The sequence below is a fragment of the Chrysochloris asiatica genome, unplaced genomic scaffold, assembly GCF_000296735.1.
Source record: "Chrysochloris asiatica unplaced genomic scaffold, ChrAsi1.0 scaffold00152, whole genome shotgun sequence".
Classification (NCBI taxonomy): domain Eukaryota; kingdom Metazoa; phylum Chordata; class Mammalia; order Afrosoricida; family Chrysochloridae; genus Chrysochloris; species Chrysochloris asiatica.
Window position 1 is genome coordinate 5,662,142 of NW_006408670.1, and position 22,658 is coordinate 5,684,799.

The window sequence follows — 22,658 nt, forward strand, 5'->3', positions numbered from 1 at the left end:
ACTACTGTGCCATGTAGCTATCTCTCGGTATATGGACATTTTGGACTCGTCTGCCATGTAGCTAGCTCTCGGTGCATGGTTAAGTTGGACTGATCTGCCATGTAGGTGGCTCACTGTATATGGACATATTGGACTCATCAGTCATGTAGACAGCTCTCTCTGTATGAACATGTTGGACTCATGTGCCTTATAGCTTGTCCTCTATATATATACATGTTGGACTCATCTGCCATGTAGCTAACTCTCAGGTTATGGACATGTTGTACTCATCTGCCCTATAGCTAGTACTCTGTAAATGGACATGTTGTTCTATTCTGCCATGTAGTTAGCTCTCAGTACATGGACAGGTTATTATCATCTGCAATGTAGTTATAACTCTGTATTTGGACATTTTGGACTATTCTGCCATGTAGCTAGCTCTCTGTATATGGACACGTTGGATTCATTTGCCAAGGAGCTAGAACTCAGTATATGGATATGTGGGCCCATCAGGCATTTAGCCATCTATCTCTGTATGAACATGTTGGACTCATCTGCTTTGTAGTTAACTCTCAGTGTATGGACATGTTGGACTCATCTGACATGTAGCTAGCTCTCAGTATTTGCACACGTTGGAATCATCTGCCATGCAGCTAGAAATCTGTATATGGAAATGTCGCACTATTTTGAATGTAGCTAACTTTCTGTATATGGACATTTTGAACTCGTCTGCCATGTAGCTAGCTCACTGTGCATGAATATGTTGGACTGATCTGCCATGTAGGTAGCTCTCTGTATATGAACATATTGGACATGTTTTGCCATATAGGTCGCTGTCAGTATATGGACATGTTGGACTCATCAGCCATGTAGCCAGCGATCTAGGTATGAACATATTGGACTCATTAGCTTAGTAGCTTATCCTGTAAATATACACACTTTGGATTCATCTGCCATGTAGCTAACTCTCAGTATATGGACAAGTTGGACTCATCTGACATGTAGGTAATACTCTGTATATGGACAGGTTGTACTACTCTGCCATGTATCTAGCTCTCAGTATATGGACATGTGGGACTAATCTGCCATGAAGCTAGAGCTCTGAATATGGAAAAGTTGCACTACTCTGCCATGTAGGTAACTATCTGTAATCAAAATATTGGACTTATCTGCCATGCAGGTACCTATCTCTCAGTATATGGAAATGTTGGACTAATCCGCCCTGTAGGGAGTACACTGTATAAGGAAATGATGGAATACTCTGCCATATAGCTAGCTTTCTGTATATGGACTTTTTGGACAGCCATATATCTAGCTATCTGTGCATGGATATATTGAACTGACCTGACATGTGGGTAGCTCTCTGTATATGAGCATATTGGACTTGTTTGTCATGTAGCTAGCTCTCTGTATATGGACATGTTGGACTCATCAGCCTTGTAGCCAGCTCTCTCTGTATAAACATTTTGGACTCATCTGACTTATAGCTATTCCAAAATATATACACATGTCGAACTAGTCTGCCATGTAGCTCACTCTCAGTATATGGACATGTTGGACTCATCTGCCATGTAGCTAGAGCTCTGTCTATGGAAATGTTGCACTACCCTGCCATGTAGTTAGCTCTCTGTATATGGAGATTTTGAACTCGTCTGCCATGTAGCTAGTATTTTGTACATGGACATGTTGGAATGCTCTTCCATGTAGCGAAATCTCAGTATATGGACACGTTGGATTCATCTGCCATGTCGATAGTACTCTGTATATGGATATGTTGGACTACTCTGACATGTAGCTAGCTCTCTGTATATGGGCATGTTGGACTCATCAGCCATGTAGCCAGCTCTATCTGTATGAACATTTTGGAGTAATCTTCCTTGTAGCTACTCCTCTATATATAGACACCTTGAATTCATGTGCCATGCTGCTAGATCTCTGTATATGGAAATGTTGCACTACTCTGCCATGTAGCTAGATCTCTGTATATGGACATTTTGAACTCGTCTGTCATGTAGCTAAGTCTCTGTGCAAGGATAGTTGTACTGATCTGTCATGTAGGTAGGTCTCTGTATATGAACATATTGGACTTCTCTGCCATGTAGATAGCTCACTCTATATGGACATGTTGGACTCATCAGTCATGTAGCCAGTCGGCTCTCTCTGTATATGAACATGTTGGACTCATCTACCATGTAGTTAGTACTTTGTATATGGACATGTTGGACTACTCTGCCATGTAGTTAGCTCTCAGTATATGGACATGTGGGACTCATCTGCCATGTAGCTAGAGCTCTGTCTATGGAAATGTTGCACTACCCTGCCATGTTGTTAGCTCTCTGTATATGGAGATTTTGAACTCGTCTGCCATGTAGCTAGCTCTATGAGCATGGATATGTTGGACTAATCTGCTATGTAGGTAGCTCTCTGTATATGGACATGTTGGACCCATTAGTCATGTAGTCATCTGTCTCTGTATGAACATGTTGGACTCATCTTCCTTGTAGGTAATACTCTATATATACACAAGTTGTACTCATCTGCCATGTAGCTAACTTTCAGTATAAGTACATTTTGGACTCATCTGCCATGTAGCTAGTATTCTGCATATGTACATGTTGGAAAACTCTGCCATGTAGCTAGCACTCAATATATGGTCACGTTGGACTCATCTGCCATGTAGCTAGATCTCTGTATATAGAAATGTTGCACTACACAGCCATGTAGCTAGCTCTCTCTATATGTACATTTTGGACTCGTGTACAATGTAGCTATATCTCTCCATGGAAATGTTGGACTGTTCTGCCATGTAGGCAGCTCTCTGTATGTGAACATATTGGACATATCTGTCATATAGTTAGTTCTCAGTATATGGGCATGTTGGACTCATCAGCCATGTAGCCAGCTCTCTCTGCATGAACATGTTGGACTCATCTGCCTCGTAGCTTGCCCTATAAATATACACATGTTGGACTCGTCTGCCAAATAACTAACTCTCAGTATATGGACATGTTAGACTCATCTGCCAAGTAGCTAGTACTCCGTATATGTACATGGTGGACTATTCTGCCATGTAGCTAGCTTTCAGTATATGGACATGTGCAACTCATCTGTCTTGTAGCTGGAGCTCGGAACATGGAAATGTTGAACTACTCTGCCATGTAACAAGCTCTCTTTATATGAACATTTTGGACTCATCTGCCATGTATTTAGCTCTATGAGCATGGATATGTTGGACTAATCTGCTAAGTAGGTAGCTCTCTGTATACAAACATATTGGACTTGTCTGCCATGTAGCTAGCTCTCTGTATATGGACATTTTGGACTCGTCTGCCATTTAGCTAGTTCTCTGTGCATGGATATGATGGGCAGACCTGCCATGTTGATAGCTCTCTGTATATGAACATATTGGACTTGTCTGCCATGTAGCTAGCTATCTGTATATGGACATGTTGGACACATCAGCCTGTAGCCAGATATCTCTGTATGAACATGTTGGACTCATTTGCCTTGTAGCTAGTCCTCTATAGATACACTTATTGGACTCTTCTGCCATGTAGCTAACTCTCAATATATAGTCATGTTGGACTCTTCTGCTATGTAGCTAGTACTCTGTATATGGACAGGTTGGACTATTCTACCATAAAGCTTCTTCTCAGTATATGGAAATGTTGGACTCATCTGACATGTAGCTAAAACTCTTTATTTGCCATGTAGCTAGCTCTCTGTATATGGACATGTCGGAATCATTAGCCATGTAGCCAATTCTCTCTGTATGAACATGTTGGACTAATCTGCCTTGTAGCTAGTCCTCTATATATAATCATGTTTGACTCATCTGCCATGTAGCTAAATATCAGTATATGGACCTGTTGGACTCATATGCCATGTAGCTAATATTCTGTATATGGACATGGTGGACTACTCTAACATGTAGCTAGGTCTCAGTATATGGACACGTTGGACTCATCTGACATGTAGCTATAACTCTTTTTATGGAAATGTTGCACTACTATGCCATATAGCTAGCTCTCTCTCTATTGCCTTTTTAGAATCTTCTCCCATATAGCTAGCTGTGTGTGCATGGATATTTTGGGCAGACCTGTCATGTAGGTAGCTCTCTGTATATTAACATATTAGACTTGTCTGTCATGTAGCTAGCTCTCTGTATATGGAAATGTTGGACTCATCTGCCTTGTAGCTAGCCCCCTTTATATACACATATTGGACTAATTTGCCATGTAGATGACTCTCATTATATGGACTTGTTGGACTTATCTGCCATGTAGCTATTACTCTGTATATGGACATGTTGGACAACTCTGACATGTATCTAGCTGTCAGTTTTTGGACACGTTGGACTCATCTGCCATGTCGCTAGTATTCTGTATATGAATATGTTGGATTACTCTGCCATGTAGCTAGCTCTCTGTATAAGGAGATTTTGGAATTGTCTGCCATGGAGCTAGCTCTCTGTGCTTGGATATGATGGACAGATCCACCACGTAGATAACTCTCTGTATATGAACATATTGGAATTGTCTGCCATGTAGCTAGCTCTCTGTGCATAGATATGCTGAATTGATCTGCCATGTAGGTTGTGCTCTGTATATGAACATACGGGACTTGTCTGCCATGTAGCTAGCTCTCTGTATATCGACAAATTGGACTCATCAGCCATGTAGCCAGCTTTTTCAGTATGAACATGTTGGACTCATCTGCCTTGAAGCTAGTCCTCTACATGTACACATGTTGGACTCTTCTGTCATATAGCTAACTCTCAGTATATGGACGTGTTGGACTCATCTGCCATGTAGCTATTACTCTGTATATGGACTTGTTGTACTACTCTACCATGTAGCTAGCTGTCAGTACATGGACACGTTGGATTCATCTACCATGTAGCTGGAACTCTGTATATGTAAATGTTGCACTATTCTGCCATGTAGCTAGCTCTCTGTATTTGGATATTTTGGACTCGTCTGACATCTAGCTAACTCTCTGTGCATAGATATGCTGGACTGATCTGCCATGCAGATATCTCTCTGCATATGAACATATGGAACTTGTCTGCTATGTAGCTAGCTCTCAGTATATGGACATTTTGGACTCATCAGCCATGTAGCCAGCTCTGTGTATGAACATGTTGGACTCATCTGCCTTGTAGCTAACACAATAAACATACACATGTTGTAATAATCTCTTATGTAGCTAACTCTCAATATATGGACTTTTTAGGTGCATCTGCCATGTAGCTGGTACTCTGTGTATTTATATGTTGGACTACTCTGCCATGTAGCTAGCTTTCAATATATGGACACGTTGGACTCATATGTCATATAGCTAGAACTCTGTATATAGAAATGTTGCACTCCTCTGCCATGTAGCTAGCTCTCTGTATATAGACATTTTGGTCTCATCTGCAATGTAGCTAGCTCTCTGTTCTTGGATATGTTGGACTGATCTACCATGTAGGTAGCTCTCTGTATATGAACATATTGGACTTGTCTGCCATGTAGGTAGCTCTCTGTATATAGACATGTTGAACTACTCTGCCATGTAGCTAGTTCTTAGTATATGGACATATTGGACTCATCTGCCATATAGCTAGAACTCTGTATATGGAAATGTTTCACTACTCTGTCATGTAGCTAGCTCTGTGTATATAGACATTTTGGACTCGTCTGCCATGTAGTAGCTCTCTGTATATGAACATATTAGACTAGTCTGATATGTAGTCTGCTCTCTGTATATGGACATGTTGGACTCATGAGCCATGTAGACAGCACTCTCTGTATGAACATGATGGACTCATCTGCCTTTTACCTAGTCCTCTATATATACATATGTTGGTCTCATCTGCCATGTAACCAACCCTCAGTATATGGAAATGTTGGACTCATCTGCTATGAAGCTAGTACTCTGTATTTGAATATGTTGACTACTCTGTGATGTAGCTACTTCTCTGCATATGGACATTTTGGACTTGTCGGCCATGTAGCTAGCTCTCTCTGTATAATTTTGTTGGACTCATCAGCCTTGTAGCTACTCCTCTATACATACACATGTTGGACTCATCTGTCATGTAGCTAACTCTCAGTATATGGACCTGTTAGACCCATCTGCCATGTAGCTAGTACTCTGTATATGGACATATTGGACCATTCTTCCATGTAACTAGCTCTCAGTATATGGACATGTTGGATTCATCTGCCATTTGGCTAGAACTCCGTATATGGAAATGTTGCACTAATGTGTCTCTGTATATGGATATTTGGGACATGTCTGCCATGTGGCTAATTCTTTGTGCATAGATATGCTGGACTAATCTGCCATGTAGGTAAGTCTCTGTATATGAACATATGGGATTTCTCTGCCATGTAGCTGGCTCTCTGTATATGGACATGATGGATTCATCAGCCATGTAGCCTTTCTGACTATGAACATGGTAGACTCATCTGCTATGTAGCTAAAGCTCTAAAGATACACATTTTGGACTAATGTGTCATATAGCTAACTCTCAGTATATGGACATGTTGGATTCATCTGCCATGTAGCTAGCTCTCTGTATAGGGACATGTTGGACTCATCAGCCATGTAGCCAGCTCTGTCATTATGAACATTTTGGACTCATTTTCCTTGTAGCTACTCCTCTATATATACACATGATGTACTCATCTGCAATGTAGCTAACTTCCAGTATATGGACATGTTGGACTACTCTGCCATGTAGCTAGTACTCTGTATATATCAATGTTGGACTATTCTGCCATGTAGCTAGCTCTCAATATATGGACACATAGGACTCATCTGCTATGTAGCTAGAACTATGTATATGGAAATGTTGCACTATTCTGCCATGTAGCTATCTCTCTGTTTATGGACATTTTGTACTCATCTACCATGTAGCTAGCTCTCCGTACATGGCTATGTCAGACTGATCTGCCATGTTGGTAGTTCTCTGTATATGAACATATTGAACTTGTCTGCATTGCAACCGGTTTTCAGTATATGAACATGTTGGACTCATCTACCTTGTAGCTAGCCCTCTAAGTATACAAATGTTGGACTCATCTGCTATGTAGCTAACTCTCAGTATATGGACATGTTGGACTCATTTGCCATGTAGATAGTACTCTGTATATGGATATGTTGGACTACTCTGCCATATAGCTAGCTCTCAGTATGTGGACACATTGGGCTCATCTGCTATGTAGCTAGAATTCTGTATATGGAAATGTTACACTACTGTGCCATGTCGCTAGCTCTGTGCATATATACATTTTGGTCTCGTCTGCCTTGTAGCTAGCTCTCTGTGCATTGATATATTAGACTGATAGCTCTCTGTATATGAACATATTGGACTTGTCTGCCATGTACCTAACTCTCTCTATCTGGGCATGTTGGAGTACTCTACCATGTAGCTAACTCTCAGTATATGAACATGTTCGACTCATCTGTCATGTATTTGAACTCTGTATATGGAAATGTTGCACTACTCTATCATGTAGCTATCTCTCTGTATATGGACATTTTGGACTCGTCTGCCATGTAGCTAGCTCTCTGTGGATAGATTTGCTGCACTGATCGGCCATGAAGTTGGTAGGTCTCTGTATATGAACATATGGGACTTGTCAGCCATGTAGTTAGCGCTCAGTATATGGACATGTTGTACTCATCAGTCACGTTGCCAGCTCTCTCTGTATGAACATGTTGGACTCATCTGCCATGTAGTTAACTCTCAATATATGGTCGTATTGGACTAGTCTGTCATGTAGCTAGCTCTCAGTATATAAACATGATGGACTCAACTGCCATGTAACCAGAACTCTGTATATGGAAATGTTGCACTACTCTCTCATGTAGCTAGCTCTCTGTATATGAACATTTTGGGCTCATCTGATATGTAGCTAGTTCTATATGCATAGATATGCTGGACTGATCTGCCTTGTAGGTAGCTCTCTGTATATTAACATATGGTCCTTGTCTGCCAAGTCGCTAGCACTCTGTATAAGGATATGTTGGACTCATAAGCCATGTAGCCAGCTCTTTCTGTATAAACATGTTGTACTCATCTACTTTGTAGCTAGTCCTCTATATATACATGTTGGACTCATCTGCCATGTATCTAGTACACTGTATATGGAAATGGTGCACTACTCTGTCATGAAGCTAGCTCTCTGAATATGGACATTTTGGACTCGTTTGCCTTGTGCCTAGCTCTCTGTGCATGGATATGTTGGACTGATATGGCATGTAGGTAGTTCTCTGTATTTGAACATATTGTACTTGTCTGCCACGTAGCTAGATCTCTGTATATGTACATGTTGGACTCATCAGCCATGTATTCCAGCTCTCTGTGTTTGAACATGTTGGACTCATGTGCCTTTTACTTAGTCCTCTGTATATAAATATGTGGGACTCACCTGCAATGTAGCTAACTCTCAGTATATGGTCATGTTGTTCTCATCTGCCATGTAGCTAGTTCTCTGTATATGGACACGTTGGATTCATCTGCCATGTAGCTGGCTCTCAGTATATGCACACGTTGGACTCATCTGACATGTAGCTAGAACTCTGTATATGGAAATGATGCACTACTATGCCATATAGCTAGCTATCTGTATATGGACATTTTGGACTTGTCTGCCATGTCGCTCTCTGTGCATGGATATTTTGCACTGATCTGCCCTGTATTTAGCTCTCTGTATATGAACATATTGGACTCATCTGCCATGCAGCTAGCTCTCTAGGCATAGATATGCATAACTGATCTGCCATGGAGGTAGCTCTCTGTATATGAACATATTGGACTCATCTGCCATGCAGCTAGCTCTCTAGGCATAGATATGCATAACTGATCTGCCATGGAGGTAGCTCTCTGTATATGAACATATGCGACTTGTTTTCCTTGTAGCTAACTCTCTGTATATTGGCATGTTGTACTCATCAGCCATGTAGCCAGCTCTCTGTGTATGAACATGTTTGAGTTATCTGCCTTTTAGCTAATGCTCTAAACATACACATGTTGGACTGATGTGTCATGTAGCTAACTGTCAGTATATGGACATGTTGTATTCACCTCCCATGTAGCTAGTGCTCTGTATAGGGACATGTTGGACTACTCTGCTATGTAGGTAGCACTCAGTATATAGAAACATTGGACTCATCTGCCATTTCGCTAGAGCTCTGTATATGGAAATGTTGTACTACTCTGCAATGTAGCTAGGTATCTGTATATGGACATGTTGTACTCATCACCCATGTAACCAGCTCTCTGTGTATGAACATGCTGGACTCATTTGCCTTGAAGCTAGTCCTCTATATATACATGTTTGACTCATCTGCCATGTAGTTAACACTCAGTATATGGATATGTTGGCCTCATCTGCCATGAAGCTATTACTCTGTATATGAACATTTTGAACTACTCTGCTATATAGCTAACTCTCAGTATATGGACATGTTGGACTCATCTGCCATGTAGCTGGCTCTCAGTGTATGCACACGTTGGACTCATCTGCCATGTAGCTAGAACTCTGTATATGGAAATGCTGCACTACTATGCCATGTAGAAAACTCTCTGTATATGGACATTTTGGACTCGTCTGTCATGTAGCTAGCTCTCTGTGCATGTATATGTTGGACTAATCTGCCCTGTATTTAGCTCTCTGTATAGGAACATATTGGACTTTTCTGCCATGTATCTAGCTGTCTGTATATGGACATGTTAGACTCATCAGACATGTAGCCAACACTCTCTGTATATACATGTTGGACTCATCTACCTTGTAGCTAGTCATCTACATAAACACATGTTGGACTCATCTGCCATGTAGCTAACTCTCAGTATATGGAAATTTAGGACTGCATCTGCCATCTAGCTAGTACTATGTATGTGGACATGTTGGACTACTGTGTCATAAAACTAGATCTCATTATATAGACATGTTGGACTCATATGCATGTAGCTAGAATTCTATATATGGAAATGTTGCACTACTCTGCCATGTAAGTAGCTCTCTGTATACGGACATTTTGGACTCGTCTGCCATGTAGCCAGCTCTCTCTGTATGAACACGTTGGACTCATCTGCCTTGTAGCTAGTCCTCTATTTATACACATGTTGGACTCATCTGTCATGTAGCTACCTCTCAGGTTATGGACACGTTTGACTCATCTGCCATGTAGCTAGTATTCTGTACATGGACATGTTGTACTACTCTGCCATGTAGCTAGCTCTCAGTATATGGACACGTTATTCTCTTCTGCCATGTAATTAGAACTCTGTATTTGGACTTGTTGGACTACTCTGCCATGTTGCTAGTTCTCCGTATATGGTCATTTTGGACTCGTCTGCCATGTTGCTAGGTCTCTGTGCATAGATATGCTGGACTAATCTGCCATGTAGTTAGCTCTCTATATATGAACATGTTGAGCTTGCCTGCCATATAGGTAGCAGTCAGTATATGGACATGTTGGACTCAGCAGCCATGTAGCCAGTTCTCTCTGTGTGAATATGTTCGACCCATCTGCCTTGTAGATAACCCTCTAAATATACATATATTGGACTCATCTATCATGTAGCTAACTCTCAGTATATGGACATATTGCACTCATCTGCCATGTAGCTAGTACTATGTATTTGGACATGTTGGACTACTCTGCCATGTAGCTAGCTCTCAGTATATGGACAAGTTGGACTCATCTGCCATGTAGCTACAACTCTGTATATGGAAATGTTGCAGTACTCTGTCATGTAGCTAGCTCTCTGCATATGTACATTTTGGACTTGTCTGCCATGTAGCTAGCTCTCTGTGCATGGATATCTTGAACTGACCTGCCATATAGGTAGGTCTCTGCTTATGAACATAATGGATTTGTCTGCCATGTAGCTAGCTCTCCGCATATGGACACGATGGATTCATCTGCCATGTAGCTAGAACACTGTATGTGGAAATATTGCACTACTCTGCCATGTAGCTGGCTCTCTGTATATGGACATTTTGGACTCGTCTGACATATAGCTAGCTCTCTGCATGGATATGATGGACTGATATACCATGTAGGTAGCTCTCTGAATATGAACATATTGAACTTATCTGCCATGTAGGTAGCTCTCTGTATATGGACATGTTGCACTCATCAGCCATGTACCCAGCTCTCTTTGTATGAACACGCTGGTCTAATCTGCCTTGTAGCTAATCCCCTATATATACATATGTTGGTCTCATCTGCCATGTAGAGTAATCTCAGTATATGGACATGTTGGACTCATCTGCCATGTAGCTACTACTTTTTATATGGACATGTCGGACTACTCTGCCATGTAGCTAATTCTTAGTATATGGACACCTCGGACTCAACTGCCATGTAGCTAGAACTCTGTTTATGGAAATGTTGCACTATTCTACCATGTAGTTAGCTCTCTCTATATGGACATTTTGGACTTGTCTGCCATTTAGCTAGCTTTCTGTGCATGGATATGTTGGACTGATCTGCCGTCTTGGTAGCTCTCTGTATATGGATGTGTTGGACTAATAAGCCATGTAGCTAACTCTCAGTAGTGACATGACATGTTGGATTCACCTGCCATGTAGCTAGTACTCTGTATATGGACATTTTGGACTCGTCTGCCATGTATCTAGCTCTCTGTTCATGGATATGTTGAAGTGATCTGCCATGTAGGTAGCTCTCTGTATGAGAACATATTGGACCTATCTTTCATGTAGCTAGTACTCTGTATATGGACATTTTGGTCTACTCTGCCATGTAGCTAGAACTCTGTATATGGAAATGTTGCCAGCTCTCTGTATTTGGACATTTTGGACTCATCTTCCACGTAGCTAGCTCTCTGTTCATAGATATGTTGGACTGATCTGCCATGTAGGTACCTCTCTGTATATGAACATATTGGACTTGTGTGCCATGTAGCTAGCTCTCTGTATATGGACATGTTGTACTCATCAGTTATGTAGCCTTCTCTCTGTGTATGAACATGTTGGACTCATCTGCCTTGTAGCTAGTCTTCTATATATACCTATAGGACTCATCGTCCATGTAGCTAACTCTCAGTATATGGACATATTGGACTCATCCGCCATGTACCTAGTACTCTGTATATGGACATATTGGTCTATTCTGCCTCATAGCTAACTCTCAGTATATGGACACATTGGACTCATCTGCCATGTAGCTGGCTCTCAGTATATGCACATGTTGGACTCATCTGCCATGTAGCTAGAACTCTGTATATGGAAAAGATGCACTACTATGCCATGTATCTAGCTATCTGCATGGATATGTTGAACTCATCTTCCATGTAGGTAGCTCTCTGTATTTGAACATATTGAACTTGTCTGCCATGTAGGAGCTGTCAGTATATGGATATGTACGACTCATCATCCATGTATCCAGCTCTGTCTGTATGAATATGTTCAATTCATCTGTCTTGTAGCTAGCCCTGTAAATATATGCATGTTGGACTCATGTGCCTTGTAGCTAGTACTCTGTCAATGGAAATGTTGCACTGCTCTGCCATGTAGCTAGCTCTCTGCATATAGACATTTTGGACTTGTCTGCCACGTTGCTAACTCTCTGTACATGGATATGTTGGAATGATCTGCCATGTAGGTAGCTCTCTGTATATGAACATATTGGACTTGTCTTCCATGTAGCTTGTTCTCTGTATATGGACATGTTGGACTCATCAGTCATGTAGCCAGCACTCTCTGTATGAACAGGTTGGACTTATCTACCTTGTAGCTAGTCCTCTATATATAAACATGTTGGCCTCATCTGCCATGTATATGGACATTTTGTACTCATCTGCCATGTACCTAGCTCTCTCTGTATGAACATGTTGGACTCATCTGCCTTGTAGCTAATCGTCAGTATATACATATGTTGGACTCATCTTCATGTACCTAACTCTCAGTATATGGACATGTTGGAATCATCTACCATGTAGCTAGATAGTACTCTGTATATGGAAATGTTGGACTACACTGCCATGTAGCTAGCTCTCAGTATATGGACACTTTGGACTCATCTGCCAAGTAGCTGGCTCTCAGTATAGGCACACATTGGACTCATCTGCCATGTAGTTAGATATCTGTATATGGAAATGTTGCACTACTCTGCCATGTAGCTAGCTATTTATATATGGACATTTTGAACTCGTCTGCCATGTAGCTAGCTCCCTGTGCATGGATATGTTGGACTCATCTGCCATGTAGGTAGCTCTCTATATATGAACATATTGGACTTCTATGCCATGTAGGAGCTGTCAGTATATGGACATGTTGGACTCATCAGCCATGTAGCCAGCACTCTCTGTATGAACATGTTGGACTTATCTGCCTTGTAGCTAGTCCTCTATATATAAGCATGTTGGCCTCATCTTCCATGTATATGGACATTTTGTACTCGTCTTTCAAGTACCTAGCTCTCTCTGTATGAACATGTTGGACCTATCTACCTTGTAGCTAATTATCTAAATATACACATGTTGGACTCATCTTCATGTAGCTAACTCTCAGTATATGGACATGTTGGACTCATCTGCTATGTAGCTAGTACTTTTTATATGGACATGTTGGACTACACTGCCATGTAGCTATTTCTCAGTATGTGGACACATTGTACTCATCTGGAATGTAGCTAAAACTCTGTATTTGGACATGTTGCACTACTCTGTCATGTAGCTAGATCTCTGCATATGGACATTTTGGACTCGTTTGCCATGTAGCTAGCTCTCTGTTCATCGATATGTTGAACTTACCTGCCATGTAGCTAGCTCTCTGTGCATAGATATGCTGGACTGATCTGCCATGTAGGTAGCTCTCTGCATATGAACATATGGGACTTGTTTAACAAGTAACTAGCTCTCAGTATATAGCCATGTTGGATTCATCAGCCATATAGAAAACTCTCTCTGTAAGAATATGTACGAATCATCTGCCATGTAGTTAGTCCTCTAAATATAGACATGTTGTTATCATCTGAATTGTAGCTAACTCTCAGTATATGGACATGTTGGACTCATCTGCCATGTAGCTAGCTTTCGGTATATGGACACATTGTACTCATCTGCCATGTAGCTAGCTCTCTGTGCATGAATATGTAGGAATAATCTCTGTTCATACAGAGAGTAGCTAGCTCTCTGTATATGAACATGTTGGTCTTATCAGCCATGTAGCCAGCTCTCTCTGTATTAACATGTTGGAATCATCTGTCTTGTAGCTAGTCTTCTATATATACATGTTGGACTCATCTGCCATATAGCTAACTGTCAACATATGGACATGGTGAACTCATCAGCCATGTAGCCAGCTCTCTGTGTATGAATATGTTGAACTCATCTGACTTGAAGCTAGTCCTCTATATATGCATGTTGGACTCATCTGCCATGTAGCTAACACTCTGTATATGGACATGCTAGACCACTCTGCCATGTAGCTAACTCTCAGTATATGGACACGATGGGCTCATCTGCCATGTAGCTGACTCTCAGTATATGGACATGTTGAACTCATCTGCCATGTAGATAGAAATCTGTAGATGGAAATGATGCACTACTATTCCATGTAGCTAGCTATCTGTACATGGACATTTTGGACTCATCTGCCATGTAGCTAGGTCTCAGTGCATGGATATGTTGGACTGATCTGCCATGTAGGTGGCTCTCTATATATGAACATATTGGACTTGTCTGCCATTTAGCTTGCTCTCTCTACATGGATATTTTGGACTCATCAGCCATGTAGTCAACTCTCTCTGTATGAATATACCCAACTCATCTGCCTTGACGATAGACCTCTAAATATACACATGTTGGACTCATCTGCCATGAAGCTAACTCTCAGTATAAGGACATGTTGGACTCATCTGCCATGTAGTTAGCTCTCAGTATATGGACACGCGGGACTCATCTGCCTAGTAGCTAGAAATCTGTATATTGTAGCTAGTTCTCTGTAAATGGGTATGTTGGAATGATCTGCCAAGTAGGTATCTCTCTGTATATGAACATATTTACATATCTGCCATATAGCTAGATCTCAGTATATGGACACATTGGACACATCTGCCATATAGCTAGAATTCTGTATATGGAACTGTTGCACTACTCTGACATGTAGTTACCTCTCTGTATATAGACAACTTGGATGCATTTGCGTTGTACCTAGAACACTGTATATGGAAATGTTGCACTGCCCTGCCATGTATCTTGCTCTCTGTATATGGAAATTTTGGACTTGTCTGTCATGAAGCTAGCTCTCTGTACATGGATATGTTGGCCTGATCTTCCAAGTAGGTATCTCTCTATATATGAACATATTGGACTTGTCTACCATGTAGCTAGCTCTCAGTATATGGACACGTTGGACACATGTGCCATGTAGCTAGAACTCTGTATTTGGAAATGTTGCACTATACTGCCATATAGCTAGCTCTCTGTATAGAGACAAGTTGGACTCATCTGCCTTGTAGCTAGAAGTATGTATATGGAAATGTTGCACTATCATGCCATGTAGCTAGCTTTCTGTATAGGGACATTTTGGACTTGTCTGTCATGAAGCTAGCTCTCTGTACATGAATATGTTGGACTGATCTGCCAAGTAGGTATCCCTCTATATATGAACATATTGGACTTGTCTACCATGTAGCTAGCACTATATGGACATGTTAGACACATCTGCCATGTAGCTTGAATTCTGTATATGGAAATGTTGCACTACGATGCCATGTAGCTAGCTGTCTGTATTTACACAAATTGGACTTATCTGCCTGGTAGATAGAACTCTGTATATGGAAATGTTATACTACCTCCCATGAAGCTAGCTCTCTATATGGACATTTTGGACTCATCTGCCATGTAGCTATCTCTCTGTACATGGATATGTTGGACTGATCTGCCAAGTAGGTAGCTCTCTGTATGTGAACATATTGGAATTGTGAGCCATGTAGCTAGCAGAATAAGGACTCATTGGACACATCTGCCATGTAGCTTGAACTCTGTACATGGATATGTTGCACTACGATGCCATGTAGCTACCTCTCTGTATATAGACAACTTGGACTCATCTACCTGTTAGCTAGAACTCTCTATGTGGAAATGTTGCACTAACCTGCCATGAACCTAGCTCTCTGTCTATGGAAATTTTGGAATTGACTGCCATGTAGCTAGCTCTCTGTACATGGATATGTTGGACTGATCTGCCAAGTAGGTAGCTCACTGTATATAAACATAGTGACATTTTCTGCCATGTAGGTAGTTCTCAAAATATGGACACCCTGTACACATCTGGCATGTGGCTAGAACCCTGTATATGGAAATGTTGCACTTCTGTGCCATGAAGCTAGCTCTTGGTATATGGACATTTTGGTCTCATCTGCCATGTAGCTAGCTCTCTGTACATGGATATGTTACACTGATCTGCGAAGTAGGTAGCTCTCTGTATATGTACATATTGGACTTGTCTGCCATGTAGCTAGCTCTCAGTATATGGACATGTTGTACTACTGTGCCATGTAACTAGCTCTCTGTATATGGACATTTTGGAATCATCTGCCATGTAGCTAGCTCTTTGTACATGGATATGTAGGACTGATCTGCCAAGTCTGTAGCTTTCTGTATATGAACATATTGGACTTGTCTGCCATGTAGGTGGCTCCCAGTATATGGAAACGTTGGACTTATCTGGCATGTAGCTAGAAACCTGAATATGGACATGCTGAACTACTCTGCCATGTAACTATCTCTCTGTACATGGATATGTTGGACTGATCTGCCATGTAGCTTGCTCTCTGTATATGAACATATTGAACTTGTCTTCCATGTAGGTGTCTGTCAGTATATGAACAAGTTGGACATAAATGGCATGTAGCTAATATCCTTTATATTGAGATGTTGGACGGCTCTGCCATGTAGCTAGCTATCAATGTATGGGCACATTCGACACATCTGCCATGTACCTAGAACTCTGTGTATGGAAATGTTGCACTACCCTGCCATGTAGCTAGCTCTCTGTATTTGGACATTTTGGACTCATATGCCATATAGCTAGCTCTCTGTACATGGATATGTTGGACTGATCTGCCAAATAGGTAGCACTCTGTATATAAACACATTGGACTTGTCTGCCATGTAGCTAGCTCTCAGTATATGGACATGCTACAAACATCTGCCATATAGCTAGAACTCTGAATATGGTCATGTTGGAGTACTCTGCCATGTAGGTAGCTCTCTCTCTATAGACAATATGTACTCCTCTGACTTGTAGCTAGAACTCTGTATATGGAAATGTTGCAGTACTTTGCCATGTACCTAGCTCTGTGTATATGGACATTTTGGACTCGTCTGCCATATAGCTAGCTCTCTGTACATGGATATGTTGGGCTGATCTGCCAATTAGGTATCTCTCTGTATATGAACATATTGGAATTTTCTGCCATGTTGCTAGCTCTTAATATATGGACACATTGGAAACATCTGCCACATAGCTAGAACTCTGAATATGGACATGTTGGAGTTCTCTGCCATGTAGCTAGCTTTTGTATATAGACAATTTGTACTCATCTACCTTGTAGCTAGAATTCTGTATATGGAAATGATGCACTACCCTGCCATGTAGCTAGCTCTCTGTACATGGACATTTTGGACTCATCTGCCATGTAGCTAGCTCTCTGTACATGTATATGTTAGACTGATCTGCCAAGTAGTTAACTCTCTGTATATGAACATAAGACATGTCTGCTCTGTAGGTGGATCTCAGTATATGGACATGTAGGACACATCTGTTTTGTAGCTACTGCCCTGAATATGGACATATTGGCCTACACTGCCATGTAGCTAGCTTTCAGTATATCAACACGTTGGACACATCTGCCATGTAGCTTGAACTCTGTATATGTAAATGTCGCACTATTCTTCCATGCAGCTAGCTCTATGTATATGGATATTTTGGACTCATCTGCCATGTAGCTAGCTCTCTGTTCATGGATAGGTTGGACTCTTCTGCCAAGTAGGTAGCTTTCTGTATATGAACATATAGGACTTGTCTGCCATGTATGTAGATCTCTTTATATGAACACCTTTGACACATCTGCCATGTAGCTAGAACACAGTATATGGAAAAGTTGTACTACCACGCCATGTAGCTAGCTGTCTGTATATGGACATTTTGGACTCGTCTGCCATGTTACATTACTCTGTCATGTAGTTATCTCTCTATATATATAGACAAGTTGGAAACATCTGCCATGTAGCTAGGATTCTGTATATGGAAACGTTGCACTACCCTGCCATGAAGCTAGCTGTCTAGCTATATGGACATTTTGGACTCGTCTGCCATGTAGCTAGCTCTCTATACATGGATTTGTTGGACTGATTTGCCAAGTAGATAGCTCTCCTATATGAACATATTGGACTTGTCTGCCATGTAGGTTGTTCTCAACATAAGGACATTTTGGACACATCTGCCATGTAGCTAGTACCCTTTATATGGACATGGAGAGCTACTCTGCCATGTAGCCAGCTCTCCGTGTATGTACACGTTGGGCACATCTGCCATATACTTAGAACTCTATATATGGAAATGTTGCATTACTCTGTCATGTAGCTAGCTCTCTGTATATAGACAAGTTGGACTCAATTTTCATGTAGCAAGAACTCTGTATATGGAAATGTTTCACTACCCTGCAATGTAGCTAGCTCTCTGTATATGGACATTTTGGACTTGTCTGCCATCTAGCTAGCTCTCTGTTCATGGATATGTTGGACTGATTTGCCAAATAGGTAGCACTCTGTATATGAACACATTGGACTTGTCTGCCATGTAGCTAGCTCTCAGTATATGGACACACTGCAAACATCTGCCATATAGCTACAACTCTGAATATGGACATGTTGGAGTACTCTGCCATGTAGGTAGCTCTCTATATATAGACAATTTGTACTCCTCTGACTGTAGCTAGAACTCTTTATATGGAAATATTACCCTACCCTGTCATGTACCTAGCTCTGTGTATATGGACGTTTTGGACTCGTCTGCCATATAGCTAGCTCTCTATTGTTGTTGTTGTTGTGTGTGCCATGGAGTCGGTTCCGACTCATAGCGGCCCTGCACAGGGTTTCCGAGGCTATTAATCTTTATGGGAGCAGAACGCCTCATCTGTCTCCTATGGAGCAGCTGGTAGTTTCGAACTGCAGACCTTAAAGTTCGCAGCCCAATTTGTAACCATTACGCTACCAGAGCTCTCTATACATAGATATGTTGGCCTGATCTGTCAAGTAGGTATCTCTCTGTATATGAACATATTGTACTTGTCTGCCATGTAGCTAGCTCTCAGTATATGGACACGTTGGAAACATCTGCCACATAGCTAGAATTCTGAATACGGACATGTTGGAGTACTCTGTCATGTAGCTAGCTCTCTGTATATAGACAATTTGTACTCATCTGCCTTGTAGCTAGAACTCTGTATATGGAAATGTTGCACTACCCTGCCATGTAGTTAGCTCTCTGTATATGGACATTTTGGACTCTTCTGCCATGGAGCTAGCTCTCTGTACATGGATATGATGGACTGATCTGCCAAGTAGGTAGCTCTCTGTATTTCAACATATTGGACTTGTCTGCCATATTGGTAGTTCTCAATATATGGACATGTTGGACACATGTGCCATGTAGCTACTACCCTGTATATGGACATGTAGGACTGCTCTGCCATGTAGCTTGCTCTCCGGATATGGACACGTTGGCATATCTGCCATATACCTAGAACTCTGTATATGGAAATGTTGCATTACTCTGTCATAGAGCCTGTATATGGACATTTATGACTGCTCTGCCATGGTGCTAGCTCTCAGTGTATGGACATGTTGGACACTTCTGCCATGTACCTACAACTCTGTATATGGAAATCTTGCACTGCTCTGCCATGTAGCTAGCTCTCTGTATATAGACAAGTTGGTCTCATAAGCCTAGTACCTAGAACTCTGTATATGATAATGTTTCACTGCCCTGCCATGTAGCTAGCTCTCTGTATATGGACATTTTGGATTCGTCTGCCGTATGGCTAGCTCTCTCTATATGGACATGTTGGACTGATCTGCCAAGTAGGTAGCTCTCTATATATGAAACATTGGACTTGTCTGCAATGTAGCTAGCTCTCAGTATATGAACACGTTGGACAAAACTGCGATGTAGCAATAACTCTATATATGGAAATGTTGCACTACCCTGCCATGTAGTTAGCTCTATGTATATAGATAAGTTGCAGTCATCTGACTTGTAACTGGAACTCTGTATATGTAAATGTTGCATTACCCTGCCAGGTAGCCAGCTCTCTGTATATGGACATTTTGGACTCGTCTGCCATGTATCTAGCTCTCTGTACATGGATATGTTGATTTGATCAGCTAAACAGGTAGCTCTCTGAATATGAACATATTGGACTTTTCTGCCATGTAGCTACCTCTCAGTATATGGACATGTTGGACTTCTGTGAGATGTAGCTAGTACCCTGTATATGACCATGTTGTACTACTCTGCTATGTAGCTAGCTCTCAGTATATGAACACGTTAGACACATGTACCATATAGCTAGAACTCTTTATATGGTAATTCTGCAATAGTCTGCCATGTAGGTAGCACTCTGCATATAGACAAGTTGTACTAATCTGTCTTGTAGATAGAACTCTGTATATGGAAATGTTGCACTATGATGCCATATACCTAGCTCTCTGAATATAGACAAGTTGGACTCATCTGACTTGTAGCTAGAACCCTGTATATGGAAATGTAGCACTACCCAGCCATGTAGCTAGCTCTCTGTATATGGACATTTTGGACTCATCTGCCACGTAGCTATCTCTCTGTATATGGATATATTGGACTGATCTGACAAGTATGCATCTCTCTGTATATGAACATATTGGAATTGTCTGCCATATAGCTAGCTATCAGTATATGGACCCATTGGACACATCTGCCATGTAGATAGAACACTATATAGGGAAGTGTTGAAGTAGTCTGCCTTGAATTTAGCTCTCTGAATATAGAAAAGTTGGACTCATCTGCCTTGTATCTAGAACTCTGTATATGGAAATGTTGCACTACCCGTCATGAACCTAGCTCTCTGTCTATGGAAATTTTGGAATTGTCTGCCGAGCAGCTAGTTCTCTGTACATGGATATGTTGGACTGATCTGCCAAGTAGGTAGCTCACTGTATATGACCGTAATGACCTTGTCTGTCATGTAGGTAGTTCTCAATATATGGGCACCTTGTACACATCTGGCATGTAGCTAGAACTCTGTATATGGAAATGTTGCACTACTGTGCCATGAAGCTATCTCTTGGTATATGGACAATTTTGTCTCATCTGCCATGTAGCTAGCTCTCTGTACATGGATATGTTACATTGATCTTCGAAGTATGTAGCTCTCTGTATATGTACATATTGGACTTGTCTGCCATGTAGCTATCTCTCAGTATAAGGACATGTTGGTCTCTTCTGCCATGTATCTAGTACCCTGTATATGGACATGTTGGACAGCTCTGCCTTGTAGCCAGCTCTCCATGTATGGGCACGTTGGACACATCTGCCATATACCTAGAACTCTGTATATGGCAAGGTTGCATTACTCTGTCATGTAGCTAGCTCTCTGTATATAGACAAGTTGGACTCTTTTGCCTTTTACCTAGAATTCTGTATATGGAAATGTTGCACTACCCTGCCATGTAGCTAGCTTTCTGTATATGGACATTTTGGACTCGTTTGCGATGTGTACATGGATATTTTGGGCTGTTCTGCCAAGTCGGTAGCTCTCTGTATATGAACATACTGGATTGTCTGCCATATTGCTAGCTCTCAGTATATGGACACGTTGTAATCATCTGTCATAGATCTAGAACTCTGAATATGGACATGTTGGAGTACTCTGCCATGTAGTTAGCTCTCTGTATGTAGACCATTTGTACTCATCTGCATTGTAGCTAGAACTCTCTATATATGGAAATGTTGCACTACCATGCCATGTATGTAGCTCTCTGTATATGGACATTTTGGACTCATCTGCCTGGTAGATAGTTCTTTGTACATTGATATATTGGACTGATCTGACAAGTATGTATTTCTCTTTATATGAACATATTGGACTTGTCTGCTATGTAGCTAGCTGTCAGTATATGGACCCATTGGACACAACTGCCATGTAGATAGAACACTGTATATGGAAGTGTTGAACTACTCTGCCATGTAGCTATCTCTCTGAATATAGAAAAGTTGGAGTCATCTGCCTTGTATCTACAACTCTGTATATAGAAATGTTGCACTACCCTGCCATGTAGCTAGCTCTCTATATGGACCTTTGGATTTGTCTGCCATGTATCTAGCTTTCTGTGCATTGATATGTTGGACTGATCTTCCAAGTAGTCTCTTCTCTGTATATGAACATATTGAACTTGTCTGGCACATAGCTAGCACTCAGTATATGAACACGTTGGACACTTCTGTCATGTAGCAAGAACTCTGAATATGTAAATGATGCAATACTCTTCCATATAGCTAGCTCTATGTATATAGACAAGTTAGACTCATCTACCTTGTAGGTAGAACTCTGTATATGGAAATGTTGCACTACTCTGCCATGTATCTGTTGTTGTTGTTGTTAAG